This window comes from Mustela lutreola, chromosome 16 (assembly GCF_030435805.1).
Source record: "Mustela lutreola isolate mMusLut2 chromosome 16, mMusLut2.pri, whole genome shotgun sequence".
NCBI lineage: Eukaryota > Metazoa > Chordata > Mammalia > Carnivora > Mustelidae > Mustela > Mustela lutreola.
In genome coordinates, this window is record NC_081305.1 from 52,265,856 (window position 1) to 52,283,773 (window position 17,918).

Sequence of the window (17,918 nt, forward strand, 5' to 3'; positions counted from 1 at the left end):
TCTGCTCCGTGAGTCTGGGAGGGTCGGGTCCCGGCAGCCCGAGGTTCCTATGCTGAAGTTGTGAGTGGCGGTGGCAGGGGACCCTTCCCTCCCCACAAAGCAGGTAAGGTAAACACAGGGATGGGTTTCCTCCTGGGACCTCACAGTTTCTGAGCTGCTCCGGACACAGAGGACTGGGAAGTTGGGCCTTTTCTGCATCTCTGAGTCCTACCCGCGGGCGAGCGGTGAGGAGAAGGAGCTCTGTTGCTGGATTTCAGGGCATTTTCTCCTGATGCAGCTGTGATTTCCCACAGATCCCTCGTGAGGACGGAATCTAGAGGTGGAGGCGAAGGCAGAAATGGCCGGTTCTCAGGTGAGCCTGGTGTCCCCGCGGAGCCGTGTCCTCTGTTTCTCTGCAGCCCATCGCGTTTAGAAGCTGCAGATGTGGATGCCTCGAATCTGAGTGCTTCTCGCTTCTGCGTTCACCTATTTTTAAGATGTGGTCAGAAGTGATACTCATGGTTAGTTCTTTAGAATGCTTTTCTATGTCCCAGAGCCTTCTGTCCTGTGTCCCCAACCTGGCTTCGATAGTGCATCAGCCGTTGTCACTTTGATTTAAAGTCCCACAGGGAGTGACAATATTCCATTGGTGGCAGATCCAGAGGGGAAGGTGTTGAGTCCGAGATTCCTGTGGCTGATGAGATCTGGTCCTGGGATGTCAGGGAGGGAAATCATCTCTCATTCGGGCTCCTCTGGATTCTCAATCAGCTGTGTGCAGCCAGGGAGTAAAGAAATGCAGACATAAACTCGATGAGTGGAGTCCAGAAAAACTTGGAAACTTCTCACTCTAAGAAAGGAGGTGTGAGTGATGAAGTTCCAGAACCTAAGTCAGGTTCGGTGGGGTGAGGTTCGGAGCCGACGGCTAAAGAAAGAATTCTTAAGACGTCTCTGGTGCAAAAAGGTGGTTTATTAGAGCACGGGGACAGGACCCGTGGGCAGGCAGAGATGCAGCTGCCCAGGGCCTGTGAGGAGTGGCTGGTTATATACACAGGAGTTGGGTAGGTGAGGACAAAGGGGTGTTCAGAAGGGCTATTGGGGTAAAGAAGACTATCAGGATATTGAAGGCCTGGTTACTATCAAGCCAAGGCCACTTTCCCTCTAATGAGGCACTAACATAAAGACAATTGGGAGTCTCCTGGTGGAATGTTACATTCCTGCTATCAAACGTCCCTGTTAGTGAGATTTAGGTCTTAAAAGAAATTTAACTTTATTTACTTTTCCTTCTACCTCCGTCTCCTTCGGTTTTTTATGGAGGGGAGGGTGACGTTAGGGCTTGAGGAACTGAGTTATGTGTCCTTGGAAATTGGGCTATTGATAAGACAACTTCTTTGTAGTAAATCTCAAGGACATTTGTAAACCAAGAGAGACTCCTGCCTTGCAGGACTGTGATCTCTGCAAGATAACCATTTGCTCTTCTTTTAGGGCCGTCAGGGGTGCCTGTGAAATGTCACACATATTACCAAGGGGAGTGGGTGGAGAGGGGGTGCAAGGCGCCAGCCCTTGCTCCGTTCTCAGCCAGCCTCTTGCTCCCTCATCATGAGTGTCTTCATCTTCAGCACATGAAAGAGATATTCTACTTAAAGTCCACTAATGGAGTGTGCCTGGGGGCTCAGTCAACTAAGGTTGGACTGTTGATTGCAGCTCAGGTCGGGATCCCAGGATCCTGAACTGGTATCCCTGCTTCTGGCCCTGGGCCCAGAGGGGAGTCCGCTTAAAGATTCTCTCCTTTTCCTGCCCTTACCCATCTCCTCTAAAATATAAATCAGTCTTGGGGATTGAGGGTGCTTCTGTTGGTTAAGAGTCTGCTTTCTGCCTTCAGGTCAGGTCATGATCTTGGGGACCTGACATCCAGCCCCACATCAGGCTCCCAGGTGGGTTGGGATCCTGCTTCTTCCTCTGCCTCTGATTTTCTGCCTGTTTGTGGTCTCTCTCTTGCTCTCTGAAATAAATAACAATATTTTTTTCAAAACTTTACTTATTGTGGCACCTGGGTGGCTCAGTGGATTAAGCCTCTGCCTCCACCTTAGGTCTTGATCTCAGGGTCCTGGGGTCCAGCCCCACATCAGGCTCCCAGGTGGGCAGGGATCCTGCTGCTTCCTCTCCTTCTCCTGTTCTGCCTGCTTGTGCTCTCTCACTTGGCTCTCTTTAAAATAAATACAATCTTTGTAAAAAAAAAAAAAAAATTCTTTATTGGTAAGAAAAAGAGTGAGAGCACAAGTAGGATGTGTTATGGGCAGAGGCAGAAGGCTTCCTGCTGAGCAAAGACACTCCCCCACTGCCCCAATGTAGGAGGCATTCCCAGGACTTTGGGTCTTGGGCTGATGCCCACTGACTGAGCCATCCAGGTGCCCCTATAAATAGAATCTTTAAAGAAGATGAAAATAAAAATAAATCTTAAAAATTCAAAGAAAAGAAACGAGTAAACTAACTATTTCTAGCACAGGGATGCTGTGCTGTCTCAGTGTATTGTCTCTCTCAGTCGCTTGGGGCCCCAGACGAGTGTCTACGATTAGCTCTGAAGTCGGTGCAGCAGCACTGCCGGAATTCCGCTGCGCACACAAAGGTGGTGGAAGTTTCCTGAAGACCTAAGAGATCAGCAGGCAGCAGGGCACAGGAGAGCTTGTCTGCAGGGGGCAGTGTGTGGGGATTGCTTTTCGGGAGAAGGAAGGTGAGGAGTTCTGGGGAACCTGTGGGACTTGCTCCTTTCTGCTCACTGTACCTGGTTGTCAAAAGCCCATTGGTTCATTAGGGTCTTGCTAGTTTTGAGGAGGGTCCCCTGCTGGGCCTGTCTGGACTCAGCCAAGTGATCACTGGGGCCGTTCCTCCACTCCTTTGCTCAAGCCTCCTTGCCTAAAAGCAGCCTCTACAGATCGTATAGTGATTCACTTGGTTAGGTATAGCTACTGTATGTCCAAAATCAGATTTATATTCTGAAATCCTGTTTTCAGCCCAGTGGAAACACCAGTGATGATGTGTCCTTTGATGTGCATTAGGCGCTGATAACATTTGTTTCCATTCAGCTGATGGGAACTTCTTTCATTGGCTTGGTGCTGTCTGCCAGATTTTCCCCTGTCATGTACCTATTTTCCCTCCTATTATTTGTATACTGAGGAATATGCAGGAACTGTCGCATTTCAGATGTAAACTATTCTGTATTTCTCTTGTTGTAGGTTCATTCTTTCTTTCCTTCCTTTTATTTTTTTTTTTTAAGATTTTATTTATTTGACAGAGAGAAATCACACGTACATGGAGAGGCAGGCAGAGAGAGAGAGGGAAGCAGCCTCCCTGCTGAGCAGAGAGCCCGATGCAGGACTCGATCCCAGGACTTTGAGATCATGACCTGAGCCAAAGGCAGCGGCTCAACCCACTGAGCTACCCAGGTGCCCCTTCCTTCCTTCCTTTTAAATGTTTTCTCAGCTGAGAGAGAGAGTGCTTGAGAGTGATGAAAGGGAAAGAGGGAGAAGCAGATTACCACTGAGTGGGGAGCTCAACTCAGGGCTCTATCCCAGGAGTTTGAGATCATGACCTGAGCTGAAGGCAGATCCTTAACCAACTAAACTATCTGGATCCCCCTTGCTTTTAGTTTCTGAGAACAAAGTCAGAAGAGGTGTGGATAAGATAAATTCTCCATCAACTTCCAGTCAGTTGATAAATACCTGAGAAAGGCAGAGTAGGACATTCCTCAGGGAACTCACAACTGCCTCAAGGTTAATGTTTTGTTGGATGCAAAAAGCAGCCTTAGCCTAACAATAGACCTCCAGGATCCTGTAATTCCTCTTTAACATACGAAAATTGCTTTGAAAACTTGAACTCCATTCCTCAAATGTAGCTCAGGCACCATCCTTCAAGCTTGGGGCCACTGATAGAGATATCTGGAGGGTCTCCAGACTAAAAGTGTTATTAAACAGTGAGTGGCCTCATCAAAACACCAGCTGGGAGGCCCTGAGGGTCCTGGAAACTGGCTTCCAAATTCCTTAGAGCCTCCTGCTATCCCTCACTCCCTCCCCACCTGAAAGCATAAAACCAGCCCTGCTCACATTCCTCTCCACTTGTGTTAGGACCACAGTGTTTGTACCATGGCTATCTCAACAATACTTTCTTCATCATTCACTCCAGAACCCCAATATTTCACATCAAAACATGTCTAGAATTTCTTGACATTGGCTCCTCTCCCACATTCCAACACTTTGCACTGGGCAAGGAGGGCTGTCACCTCTGTGTAGTCAATAGAGTTGACTCCTGGGAGTGAAAGTTCTCAACCAGGCAGCCCTCTGCCCCATAGGTTTTTCTTTAACTCCACACGCATCTCAGGGAGAAGGAAAGGTTGGATCTGGTTCTAACTGGTGACATTAACTCCAACTTTAATCTTAGGATACATCGTGAACTGTGTCAATGGCCACTTTTGACTGTGGCATTTATTACAGGGACTGCTGACCTTCAGGGATGTGGCCATAGAATACTCCAAGGATGAGTGGGGATGCCTGACCTCCCACAGTGACAACTGTATGGGGATGTGATGTTGGAGAGCTACGGACACCTCCTCTTCTTGGGTGACGAAGACTCCTTCCAGATTTCCCAAACCCTACTCAGGGTTTTATTCCTTCCCGTGAAGACTGTCTTTTTGGAGATTTCTCTTGGAATGACTAGAATTCAGATCCAGGCAGAAAGGGAAATAAGTAGGGGTTTGTAGATGGAGAGAAAAATCTTCATGGTGTTTCCTTTTCAGCCTTAGCTTCTCCTTCCTCAAGGAAACATCGTTGCTTGTGTAAGTGAGTGGCAGTTCTCAACCTTTAGTGACATAAATGGTGCTGCTCACATCTTAAACTGAAATTTCCCCTTCTTATTATCATGTCTGCTACTTGGAAGTGTAGGTCAGGATGTGAACAATGGAAATTTCTCTTGTGTATTCTTTTTTTTTTTTTTAAGACATTATTTACTTATTTGACAGAGAAGCATGACAGGTAGGCAGAGAAGCAGGCGGAGAGACGGGGGGAAGCAGGCTCCCCACCAAGCAGAGAGCCTGATGTGGGGGTTGATCCCAGGACCCTGAGATCATGACCTAAGCCAAAGGAGGAGGCTTATCACCCTGAGCCACCCAGGTGCCCTGCCTCCTGTGTTTTCTAAAGGGACTGTTGGGGAACAGCTTTTGGGAAACCATTTTCTAAGATTGTACAATATCGTATCTTCTCTCCTGAACACAAGACTGGTGGATAGTTAGAATTGGCAGCAATAGTCATTTTCCTTTTTCCTCATAAACAGGTGTCCTTCTGTCAAAACCAGACCTGATAATGTTTTTGGAGCAAGAGAAGCAGCTCTGGGATGGGAACAGAAAGGAGACTGGAAGCTTCCCTTCAGGTAGGTGTGAATGAATGAGGCAGATGACAGAGGAGAGGTCCAAGTCTGAAGGAGGAGGGTTGAGCAGTGGTTCTAGTAGCTCTCCTTGAATGAATGTCAGTTGGAGACTTGCCTAGTTTAATGTCTCTCTCTTTCCAAGAGAAACAGTCTGCTCTCCAACCTTATCAACTTCTTGTATTCTCTAGGGGTACCCCTTCAGCTCCAGTGATGGTCCATCACGTCCATAGGGAGAGCCAGGACACTCTCCTTTGAGGGGGAGGACCTTCATAATCTGAGAGCTTTCTATTCTTGTGAGGGCCCAGGAGAGGTCATCCTATTTCTGAGGACCTGTACACCATGGCCTTTGTCAGTTCGGGTTTTCATTATGGGACAAGAAAGTCAGGGTAGTTGTATGCACACTGGGGTTTGGTGGGGAAATTCCTGGAACACTGGAGACAGATTTTTTTTTTTTTTTTTTTAGATTTTATTTATTTATCAGAGAGAGAGGGGGGGAGAGAGAGAGAGCACAGGCAGACAGAATGGCAGGCAGAGGCAGAGGGAGAAGCAGGCTCCATGCTGAGCAAGGAGCCTGACGTGGGACTTGATCCCAGGACGCTGGGATCATGACCTGAGCCGAAGGCAGCTGCTTAACCAACTGAGCCACCCAGGTGTCCCATGGAGACAGATTTTTAATGTTTTCTGGCTTATGCTTTCTAATGTTATGGAGGCTTTAATCTTAGTCTTAATAAATTGTCATTTATTACCTTATTTTTAAATAATCGCATCATTGTATGATTGTTCTGTGAACTTCTTGTGACTTTGTCATGTGTGTATTCATTTTCTAATTAGTTTTATGAGGTTTATCTTTGAATTTTTTACATCAAATGTCCTGATACGACATGGGCATGTGCTTTATAAGAAGTGAGTTATACAATTAGTAATATTCCCATATAGTGTGTTTAAAAATTTCATTTTTTTGAGACAGAGAGAGAGAGAGAGAGAAAGAAAATGAGTACGGAGGGGAAGGGCAAAAGGAGAGGGAGATGCCCAGTCCCTGCTGAGCAGGAGGCCCAGTGTGGGGTTGGATCCCAGTACCCTGAGCTCATGACCTGAACTGAAGGAAGATGCTTAACTGACTGAGCCCCCAGGTACCTCAGACCTCCATGTTTGAAAAATCCTTGTGCTCAGTAATGCAGTGTTGCTTTATGGGAAATTAATCATGAGCTTTTTCTTCTACTTTCCTCAGAATGTATCAGAATTTAATCCCAAATATTAATTTCATATACAGAGTCTCTCCACATATTTTCAACATCTATGATGTTTATTTATTCAGAAATGAAGATGTTCATTTCCTCTGTCTTAACGAAATGGACTATAGGGTTACATTCTGTGGAGGAGAATGAATATATTAATACCATAATACACGTCCTTCAAGCTTTTTAAGTGTTCATAAAGTTTTCATTTACAGCTGTTTATGATTGCTTTTAATGAGAATTCTTTATGACATTATAGTTCATGAAGACATGCCAATCAGTTGCTTGTTTTTCATGGGTATATGGACACAGTTCAAAATTATGGAAATATACAAGTTTTCCTTTTCTGTCATACATCAGTGTTTTATTTAGAATTTTGTGGGTTGAGTTTTTGCTTATTCTGGTTTGGTAATTTCTTAAGAATGTGCTTCCTTGTCTGGCTCATTCCATGACATTAGCTAGGTATGGGTTGGGTTTTATCTGTGCAGGTTGTTAGAGGAAGAGAATTTTCAGTTTGGAATATTTCGGCATATTTCAAGACCATGTGAGTATAACAAAAAAGAATGAGCTTTATGCTTTTTGCTGGTGCTGGTAAATTATGTGTATTTTTGTCTTTAGGTTGTATGTCGCACATACATACTATGTCACCCTTACTTTTTTCTCCTTGGCGAGTGGTCAGTGAATGTTGTACCATATCTACATGAGTTGTCATCCACATAGAATTAATTTCTTCATGAATTTGTGGGTGAATTTTTATTCTCTGCATGAGAGAAAGACTTTTGTGAATTCAGAGTAATTTTCAAACATTTTATACTTATGTATCATATTTTGGTATGAAATAAAAAGATATACTTTGATTAATTGTAGGATTAATACCCATGATATGTCTTGGTACCTTTGTCATTGAGTTAGGTATCTTCTATGAGTATTTTCATTGCAGTTACATTAGAGATTTATTAAAACAACTTAGCTCTAAAATGAACCTTTTATTTTTATTTTTTAAATATTTTATTTATTTATTTGACACAGGGAGAGACCACAAGTGCAGAGAGGTAGGCAGGGAGAGAGGGGGAAGTAGGCTCCCCACTGAGCAGAGAGCCTGGGGTGGGTCTCTATCCCAGGACCCTGAGACCCTGAACTGAACTGAAGGCAGAGGCTCAACTGACTGAGCTACCCAGGTGCCCTGAAACAAACCTTTTTAAAAACTCAGTATCAATTATACAGAAAACTCTTCTTCCTGTCTCCACCCCTGCAATCCTCCCAACTTTGTTACCGACATCACACATTCTTTTATGTTGTATACTTTATGACCTACATTTGTGATTTTTTTTTTTTTTCAAAACAAAGCTCTGAAGCAGAAATAAACATGACTGGTATCTCATTACAGCACAGAAGGTTTGTGTAATTGTCTACATATTTATGTTCAGTGGAGAGCTCTGTGTTCTCATGTGTTTGCAGTTTCTGGGTAGAATCCTTTTATGTCATCTAGAAAGACTTCTTTTAATGGTTCTTGTAGGACAGATCTACTGGTAAGATTAGAGGGGTTTTTACTTGGGAATGTCTTTGTTTCCACCTCTGTGGAAAAGAATTTTGCTAGGTAAAGTATTGTTGGTGGCTATTTTTCAATCTTTGAGTACCTGAGTACGTTATGCTGGGCCCTTTGCTGTTCGGACTGCTGAGAATCCTCCTAGTTATTTTCTAGGAGCTCTTGCACAAGATGAAGTGGGTTTGCCATTGTGTTCCTTTTTAGATTTATTTATTTGACAGAAATCACAAGTAGGCAAAGAGGCAGGTAGGGAGGGGAAACAGGCTCCCTGCTGAGCAGAGAGCTGGATTTGGGGCTCCATCCCAGGACCCTGAAATCATGACCTAGGCCAAAGGCAGGGGCTTAGCTCACTGAGCCACCCAGGTGCCCCTGTCATTTTTTTTTTTAAGATTTTATTTATTTATTTGACAGAGCGAGATCACAAGTAGTCAGAGAGGCAGGCAGAAGAGAGAAGAAGAAGCAGGCTTCCCGCTGAGCAGAGAGCCTGATGCGGGGCTTGATCCCTGGACCCTGGGATCATGACCTGAGCCGAAGGCAGAGGCTTAACCCACTGAGCCACCCAGGCGCCCCTGTCATTGTGTTTTAAAAGTCTCTCTCCATCTGTGGTGTTGGGTGGGTTAATTACGACATGTCATGAGTCGTCCCATTCTTTGTATGAGGTCTGCTGTATATACCATAGTTTTATAAGGAAGTAATTTGAAGAAATAAAATATGAAGGCAATCATAATGAAAAGACATTTATTGTAGTGCACTGGATTTATATCAAGCAAACTCCTCTATGTATAAGTGGACTGTTATTGATGAAAAGCACATTATTCAGTGGTTGGATGTATTTGTTAGTAGACCTGAAAGGATTCAGGGGCAGATGGATCTCTAGAGAGAGATGATTATTTTTGTGTGATTCGTTTTTTTCCCTTTGACTCTATTTTATATATGTAGATGGGTTTCCAAAGAAAGCCAGAGTAGCAGAAGTTTCATCAGATAAACTAGCCTTTTATCTTTTGTTTATACTGCTTTGCTGTCAGGGTACTGCTAACCTCACAGAATGGTTTTGAGTGTATTTCTCTATTTCCAAATTAGAAGATTTTATTTATTACTACGATTTTGATAAGGACTGTCATGAATGGTTTTTGTAAATGTTAGTTTCTTTTTCTTGTCCTGAGCCATGGCTCACCATCTAACACCCAGGGGTTCTACCTACTGATCGCTAATTGAACAAAGTCACTACAAATATAATGAGAAGCCACAGCTACACAATTCTCAAGGACTATTGATCAAATTTTACACTGTACGTTTCTCCTCTTGTTTTGTGAGCATAGAAAACACAAGGAGAGTTTTAGGGTTTTGATATGCACAAAATGCGATGTGTCATATTAAGCTAAAAGATAGATTTTGAAGTCCTAGGACTAAGTACGAAGAAGCATGTGTACATACATACGTGTGTGTACCTATATCTTCAGAAGGAAAAGGAACCTTAGTTCAAACCAGGTCATTTCCAAGTTTGAAAACTGATGATTTCCTAGCAAGTAAAGATATTCTAGATTTGTAATAGAAATAGTTTTTTCTGTATTGTATTGAATTTATGCTTACTACAACTCATGTATCTTAGAATCGTCTCTTACATAACTGGGTTTTATTCCTGTAGGATCTACTCTGTTTTCCTTATTCCTGTGTTGACGTGTTGCTTAGCTACCTTGGTAGGGATTTTAACAAGAGTTTCCATGGAATGACATGGTATTCAAATTTAATATAAATGTGAGAGCAATTCTCCAGGGGGCATTATAAATTCCTTTAGTTAAATTGAGACTTCAGTCCTTCCTTTGCAATTGGAGAAGTAAGAGTTCCTTAGTTGTTCTTGTCCCTTCCAGGAAGTGATGTCATCCATGTTGGTCATTTCAGTGTCAGCACTTAAAAACATGTAAAAACATGGAGACTTCATAAATCATGGTATTTGTTTTTCTTTTTCTTTTTCTTTTTTTAACATATATTTGAAGGAAACAGATGGAACACGGCTGGGTGCTGACTGGTTGTTCTAACATAAGCAGAACACAGTGGTCTGTTAGGAGTGATAGAGCAGCCCAATGGAAGAGATGAAACAGATCTAGGCTGAAACATTGGCCTGAATTCTTCATCTGGGGAGAGGACCCCTGTCCAAGGCTACACTACTGACTCTGAATCTAGAAAGAAAATTGTACTTCCTTTCTTCTCAAATCCTGTCCAGTTCTTCTGTCTCATCTCTATTTTGGTGATGGAGACATCACAGCTGACTTTCCCTCCTGTGTTCTGGAAACCTCTTTGTCACTGTACTACCCCTCCCACCTAAGCCAGGCAGGCCCTTGCCTACCCTTAGGAGTGGCTTGGAGTTTTCTTTTTTTTTTTTTTTAAGATTTTATTTGTCAGAGAGAGAGGGAGAGAGAGCGAGCACAGGCAGACAGAATGGCAGACAGTGGCAGAGGGAGAAGCAGGCTCCCTGCCATGCAAGGAGCCCGATGTGGGACTCGATCCCAGGATGCTGGGATCATGACCTGAGCCAAAGGCAGCTGCTTAACAAACTGAGCCACCAAGGCATCCCTGCTTGAAGTTTTCTAATGCCACTGTAAATGGCTGATAACAGGATCACGTGAGGCTGTATGTTTTAAATATAATGTTGTCACCACTGCACTGGAAGAGAATAAAAAATCCATCACTGGGCAAAAGGATTAGTTTAGGCATTTGGCACTGGAAGTTGTGAAGACAGATAAAACATGATGTTGTGACAGTTTGAGAGGAAGGTAAGTGCTATGGAAATGAAATATGGTGAACTCTTGAAATGTGAATGAAGATCTGGTAGAGAGGTCCCTTTGGTCACTGCAAGGCCTTAGGAAGCTATTCATGATGAGACAGAGAAGCGTTCCTGGGAAATGTGGCTGTCTGGGACGTCTGATGCTTTTCTCATGATGTAATGTATTCCCTGCTGGTCCTGAGGACCAGTTGCTATTGGATGATAGAGGTAATTGTACTCTCTGAGGCCCAGATGCATGGACTGTGTGGAGAGGGGGTATTAGTTGATTTAAACATGGTGGGCATAGCTTAAAAGATATCACATGACAGAATAGATGTTGAAGATGAAGAAGGCTGCTGGACACTAAGAGTGAGAACCAGCCAGGTGTGTGTTGCAGTTCCACAAAGCATTGGTATCCCAGGAATATAACCCAACATAGGTCTGATCCAGGATAGATGGGTCACCTTGCAAGCATGATGACCTGTGGTTGGCAGTGACCTCCCTCACTTCCACTCAGCCCTGGTGTGAATCTCTCCTGTGCTCTGATCCATGTGCAAGGCATTAATATATTTAGAAATCAGTCACCAATTACCAGCAGTGATGATTTCTGCTTCAAACAGCCTTCCCAGTATTTGGGGTAGCTGTCCCTATGTTGTTTCTGAGCCCACGCTATCCCTACACCCCTCTGAACCTGACTGAAGAGAGGATTTTTATGAGTTGTAGAGATGGGTAACATTCAAGTTGGGTAGCATGGAACACTCATATTGAACATGGGATCAGTTGAAGGGTAATACATTTTTCAAGGATCAGCTGTTCTACTGTGGTCAGCAATACCATGAAAGCCTGTTGTGTACATGCAGGAAAGAAGGTGGATATTTGGATATTTACATATCCAGTGAGTTGGTAGATGCTCAGATCTTCTGAAATAGCCCAGACAACCTCAAGTATAATCTGACTTTTACATGTCTTCTTTTTGGGATTGTCCCCCAGCCATGTGCTTATACTTGAATTATCCTGGCCCCAGGATAAGTGCCCAGCACCAGAGAGCAATCCATGTTTCTTATAGCAAATGAGACAGTGTAAATCTCATGGGACATAGTGAATTTGATTTGAACCATTTCTGTTCTCATTCAGGGAAAGCCTTCCTCTCTCTACGCCAGTGACCAGAATTGTCACAGGGGCAAGTCTATGCTGAAACACATAACTGTAGCAGAGGTGGATGTGGAAGATATTTTTGAATGTCTCTTCTTTGAATTCTTTCACAGTGTCTTGCACAAAGGCAATGACACTTTGCCCTGAAACTAACTAGCTGTTTCAAGGAAGCCCTAAAACTGAGAGTGTCCTTAGTTAGTACATGCAGATTTTCTGCTGCCTGCATTGGCATGCTGATGAAGAGCTGCTTAAGCCTGCAATTGTTTATGATCTTCCAATAAAAATAGTCAAATACAGATTTATCGTGAGAATACTATATTCAATACTATATAATCCCATAATATATATTAATATCTTTCATGCATTTCTTAACTTAAAAATGTATTTATATAAGTTCCAGATCAGTTTAAAATAAAGTATTTTACAGAAAGCTCAGGTGAGAGACAGGGGAGGGGCAGAGGGAAAGGGAGAGAGAATCTCTGGTTCTACAGTGTGCATCTTGGGTATCTTCCAGACCTTTGAAGTTGGCCCTATGGCTGATGGTTGGAAGATCTTAAAGTGAAACCTTCCAGGTACATTGACTTTGGAATTTACCCTGCATGTGACTGTACAGCAGTGCCAGGTGAGAAACAAAAGGTCATGATGGAAAATGTATCTTTACTGTGGTGGATATCTGAGCCAAACCATACATGTGCCTTATACAGTATTGTCACTCTTCCTTGAAGTCATGTGGTGACCTCGTGATCTGTGTGAGCATTTCTTTGATTGATGTTTTAGTTATAATGGTCATTCCACTCATATTTGTGTATAAGAAGGCTTGGTAGTGTAGTGATAGCATCTTGATCTTGGGTCGAGGACAGATGAGTTTATTGTACAGGAAAACAGATGGTCTGTTTTCATGTCCAAGGATCAGGCATATATGCTAGATGTTCCTTGAAGATACTGGGGTTTCCTATGCTCAGAGTCTCCAACAAAAACCCACTGCATGTGTTGGGGGTGTATGAGTTGGGGGTGGGCGGCTGGCCAGTGGAATTAGTGTGATGAAGATGTTTTATTATGTTTCCTGTGTTATGAGCCATAGGACACTTGGACTTTGACCTGGGAACCTCTTGTCTTCTGCCAGTATTGGAACACCATTACAGACCAACAGGTTATAGTATAGGATGTGTGTCATCTTGGAATTTTTATATTATATTAAGATTATCTATGGACTTGATTCAAAACAAAATAGACATTCATAGGTCTGTTTCTTGTTTGTTCATTTAAGTTGTTGTTTTGGTTGTAGACATAAGTGAATATGTATAGTATTTGTATGTCATTTAGTTCACATTGCATAACACCTTCTGGGTCAAACCACATTATCACAAATGATAAGACACAATGAAAAAAGCTGAAAGAGACACAACTACAATGTATAGCCTGAATGTTACCAGTGTGGAATGGAGAAGGATGATGGGCAACATGAGGAAGTGGGAATGGGAAGTACAGGCTTCCGTGGGGTGAAAAGAATACAGGGAAGTCCTCCAATGGTTTTCCCATAGCATTTTATGGTGCCAGATATTAGCTACTATTGGTGAGTATAGTAGCACCTATAGAGTTTTAAGTCCACATGTTGTACACCTAATGTAATTGGATATTGTAGAGTATATATTAATAGAAAGGAAATCAAGGTGGATACCGAGAAACATATACATATGTAGATTAGTGTCTTAAGAAGTTTCAGGTAAAGAAAACTAACCCTACTCTTCGAAAGAAGCTAATTCTAAGTACTCACAGTAGGATAAAGTCCTAGGAAAGCAAACTGATCTGTATCACAGTGGAGATAAATGTTCCTTATTGTAGAAGGGAAGGGACAGAAAAAGAGAAGCATGTGCCCAGCAGAGCAAAGAAGGGAACTGGAAGACCAAGAAGATCCTGTGGTTCTCACAGGCAGCCCAGGAAGAGCACCCAGGCTGTCCATGGAAGAACAGTCATTTCTGTGAGAGCTTCTTAACTCCATTTCATTGAACTTGGTCTCTCTTCTCTCACCACTGTGGAGCATCAGGAAGGCTTTTCTTTGGAAGTGGATTCTTCAGGGAAGACCATAAAGTGCAACCATGTTGTATAACTGTGCTAACTTTAGGCAAAGTCAGCTTTCAGAACTAAGCCTATGTTCAAAGAGGTGATCCTGTAGTCTGAAACCATGGGTTTTAGCAAAAATGCAGGGGAGAGGTGCCTGGGTGGCTCAGTGGGTTAAAGTCTCTGCCTTCTGCTCAGGTCATGATCCCAGAGTACTGGGATCGAGCCCTGCATTGGGCTCTCTGCTCGGCAGGGAGCCAGCTTCACTTCCTGTCTCTCTGCCTGCCTCTCTGCTTGTTTGTATCCTCTGTCTATAAAATAAATAAATAAAATATTTTTTAAAAAGTGCAGGGGAAACTTGAAATTGATAAAGACCATGGATGCAGTGGGCTCTAAGATAAAAAATCCAGCGTTGCAGCCAAAAGCAGATTTCCCCTGCATTTGTTGTGAAGGAGGGAGTTATTTCCATGAGTATTGTGGCATGGAAAATTGAAGAAAGAAAAATAAGAGGAGGTCCAGAGAAGTGTGATTGGGTTAAGTTTGTTATGCAGGAGTAGGGTTGGCTTGAATGAAGAGTGAAGGAAAGCGAAGGACTCCATACTCACCTGTATGCTCTGTCCTCTTTTTGGAATCTTTGAAACTGTCATGATTCAGTCTGATTCTTTGGTTCATGGTTAGAAAATCAGTCTTAATAACTTGTCCAATTTTAGGAATTTCCTGTTTTGTTTTGTTTTTGTTTTTTCATAAATTTCCTTATTTAAGGGCACTGAGTAGCTCAGTAGGTTAACGCCTCTGCCTTCACCTCAGGTCACGATGCCAGGGTCCTGGGATTGAGCCCGGCATTGGGCTCTGTGCTCATTGGGGAGCCTGCTCCTCCCTTTCTCTCTGCCTGCCTCTCTGCCTACCTGTGATCTCTGTCTGTCAAGTAAATAAATTAAATCGTAAAAAAAAAAAAAAAAATTCCCTATTTATTATTATGTAACGGTTATGGAGTTAACACATGGCCAGTTTTGTTTTATTGATTGAAATGGGCATTACTTTCTGTGTTCCGTTAATGTTAACCTTTTACTTTATTTACTTAAGACCTCTCTTTATTTCATTCCTCTACTAAATTTCATCCTAGTCTCTTCCTTTTTTAGTTTCTTGGTGGAAATTAAGTTGTTTATTTCAAGTTTTTTCTTAGCTCTGTATTGTATAACATGAACAACTTGGGAAATGGGAAGTCTAGTAGGGAAATACTGGCAGAAATAAACAATACAAACAATGACCAAAAGCAGTAAAAAAATTAAAATGATGATTTTAAGGCATTTCTGTAATCATGTCAGGTGTGAACAAGGAGTTTTACTGTTTGTTGTTCACTTTAGATTCCTTTACTCTATTTTTGGTTGTATAATTGTTCTGACTAGAGTGTCCAGTACTCTTCAAAGGCAGTGGTGGGGTCACTTCATTACCTGCTGATGATAGAGGAGAAGGTTGCAGATGGACCCTGCTGAATAGGTTTCATCTTTTCATACATCTGTGGCATTCATTAGGTTGGGGTTTCCTTCTCTCTCTACTTTGAGTGCTTTTAACCTGACACGTTGTCCAGTATGCCCATATTTGTATTCTGTCTCCCTTAATGTGATCATGTCATTTTTTGCCTTCATTCTGTTAATGTGGAGTCTTGAATTTATGGTTTTATGTTGGAGAGCCCTTAATTCCAGGTCTGTGTCCCACTTGATCATCTTGTAAAAAGGGAAAATGTGTGATTGATTCAGTTTACTCTCTTTTATTGGGGACTTTGAGTGAATATGCCTCACAGGTAGAGTTTCGCAAGCTTCGTGTTTTCTAGTGTTTTATTTATTTCTTTGACAGAGAGACCAGGATCACAAGTAGGCAGAGAGGCCAACATAGGGAGAGGAAGGGAAGCAAGCTCTTTGCTGAGCAGAGAGCCCGATGTGGAGCTCAATCCCAGGACCCTGGGATCATGACCTGAGCTGAAGGCAGAGGCTTTAACCCAATGAGCCACCCAGACACCCCTAAATTTTAGATTCTTTTTCTTGTCCTGAACCATGGCTCACAATCTAATTCCCAGGGGTTCTACCGAATGATTGCTAATTGAACAAAGTCACTACAAATATAATGATAAGTCATAGCTATACAATTCTCAAGGACTATTGATAGAATTTTACACTGTATGTTTCTCCTGTTGTTTTGTGAGCATGGAGAACACAAGTAGAGTTTTAGGGTTTTGATCTGCACAGAATGCAATGTGTCATATTAAGCTAAAGACAGATTTTGAAGTCCCAGGACTAAGTAGGAAGAAGCACATGTACATACATATGTGTGTGTACCTATATCTTCAGAAGGAAAAGGAATCTTGTTTCAAACCAGGTCACTTCCAAGTTTGAAAAGTGGTGATTTCCTAGCAAGCAAAGAGATTCTAGATTCATAATAGAAATAGTTTTCTCTGTATTGTATTGAATTTATGCTTCCTATATCTCGTGTATCTTAGTTTGAGAATCTCGCCATGCGAATTGTCTCTTACATAACTGGGTTTTAGTCCTGTAGGATATACTCTGTTTTCCTTATTCCTGTGTCGACCTGTTGCTTAAAATCTTGATAGAGATTTTAACAAGAGTTTCCATGGAATGACATGGTATTCAAAATTTAATTTAAATGTGAGAGTAGGGACGCCTGGGTGGCTCAGTTGGTTGGGCAGCTGCCTTCGGCTCAGGTCATGATCCCGGCGTCCTGGGATCGAGTCCCACGTCGGGCTCCTTGCTCCGCAGGGAGCCTGCTTCTCCCTCTGACTCTGCCTGCCACTCTGTCTGCCTGTGCTCGCTCTCACTCTCTCTCTTACAAATAAATAAACAAAAAAAAAAAAAAATTTAAAAAAAAAAAATAAAAAAAAAAATAAAAAAATAAAAAAAAAAAATAAATGTGAGAGTAATTCTCCAAAGAGCATTATAAATTCCATGTAGTTAAATTGATACACATCACTCCTTCCTTTGCGATTGGAGAAGTAAGAGTTCTTTAAGTTATTCTTTTCCCTTCTGGGAAGTGACATCATCCAAGTTGGTCACTTTAATGTAAACATTTGATTAGGTAAAAATGTGGAGATTTCATGAGTCACAGGTGTTTTGTTTTGAGGTTTATTTGACGAAAAAAAAGATGGGGCAGGGCTGGGAGCTGAGTAGATGTTCTAACTTAAAAAGAATAAAATCTGTTAGGAGTGATGGGGCAGCCCAGCGAAGAGATGAAACTGGTCCACGGTGAAATATTGACCTGAATTCTTCATGTGGGGAGAGGATCCCTGTCCAAGGCTATACTAATGACTCTGAATCTAGAAGGAGAAATTATACTTCCTTTCTTCCCAAATCCTGTCCAGTTCTTCTGTCTCATCTCCATTCCAGTGATGGAGGCATCACAGCTGACTTTACCTCCTGTTTTCTGGAAACCTCATTGACACTGTACTCCCCTTCCCACCTAAGCCAGGCAGGACCTTGCCTAGCCTTAAGAGTAGCTTGGATTTTTCTAGCCACTGTAAATGGTTGATAACAGGATCATGTGAGGCCATATGTGCATTTAAAATACAATGTTGTCACCACTGAACTGGAAGAGAAGCAAAAAGCTATTACTGGGTCACAGGATTAGTTAAGGTCTTTGGCACTGGAAGTTGTGAGGACAGATAAAGCATGATGTGACAGTTTGAGAGGAAGGTAAGTGATATGGAAATAAAACATGGTGAAGTCTTGAAATGCAAACAGAGATCTGTTAGAGAGATCCCTTTGGT

At 42.4% G+C, this 17,918-nt stretch overlaps 1 long non-coding RNA gene across 6 annotated transcripts in view; it reads left to right on the forward strand.

Annotated features, from left to right (window-relative positions):
* The first annotated feature begins 291 nt into the window (after window positions 1–291).
* LOC131817405 (uncharacterized) overlaps window positions 292–17,918 on the forward strand; it is a 30,938-nt gene continuing 13,311 nt past the window's right edge. For 4 of the 6 annotated variants that reach the window (XR_009348493.1, XR_009348495.1, XR_009348492.1 and 1 more), the window contains exons 1-3: window positions 292–352; window positions 4,464–4,589; window positions 5,299–5,394. This is a non-coding gene — a long non-coding RNA (uncharacterized LOC131817405). The other 2 variants (XR_009348497.1, XR_009348496.1) reach the window with 2 other exon arrangements.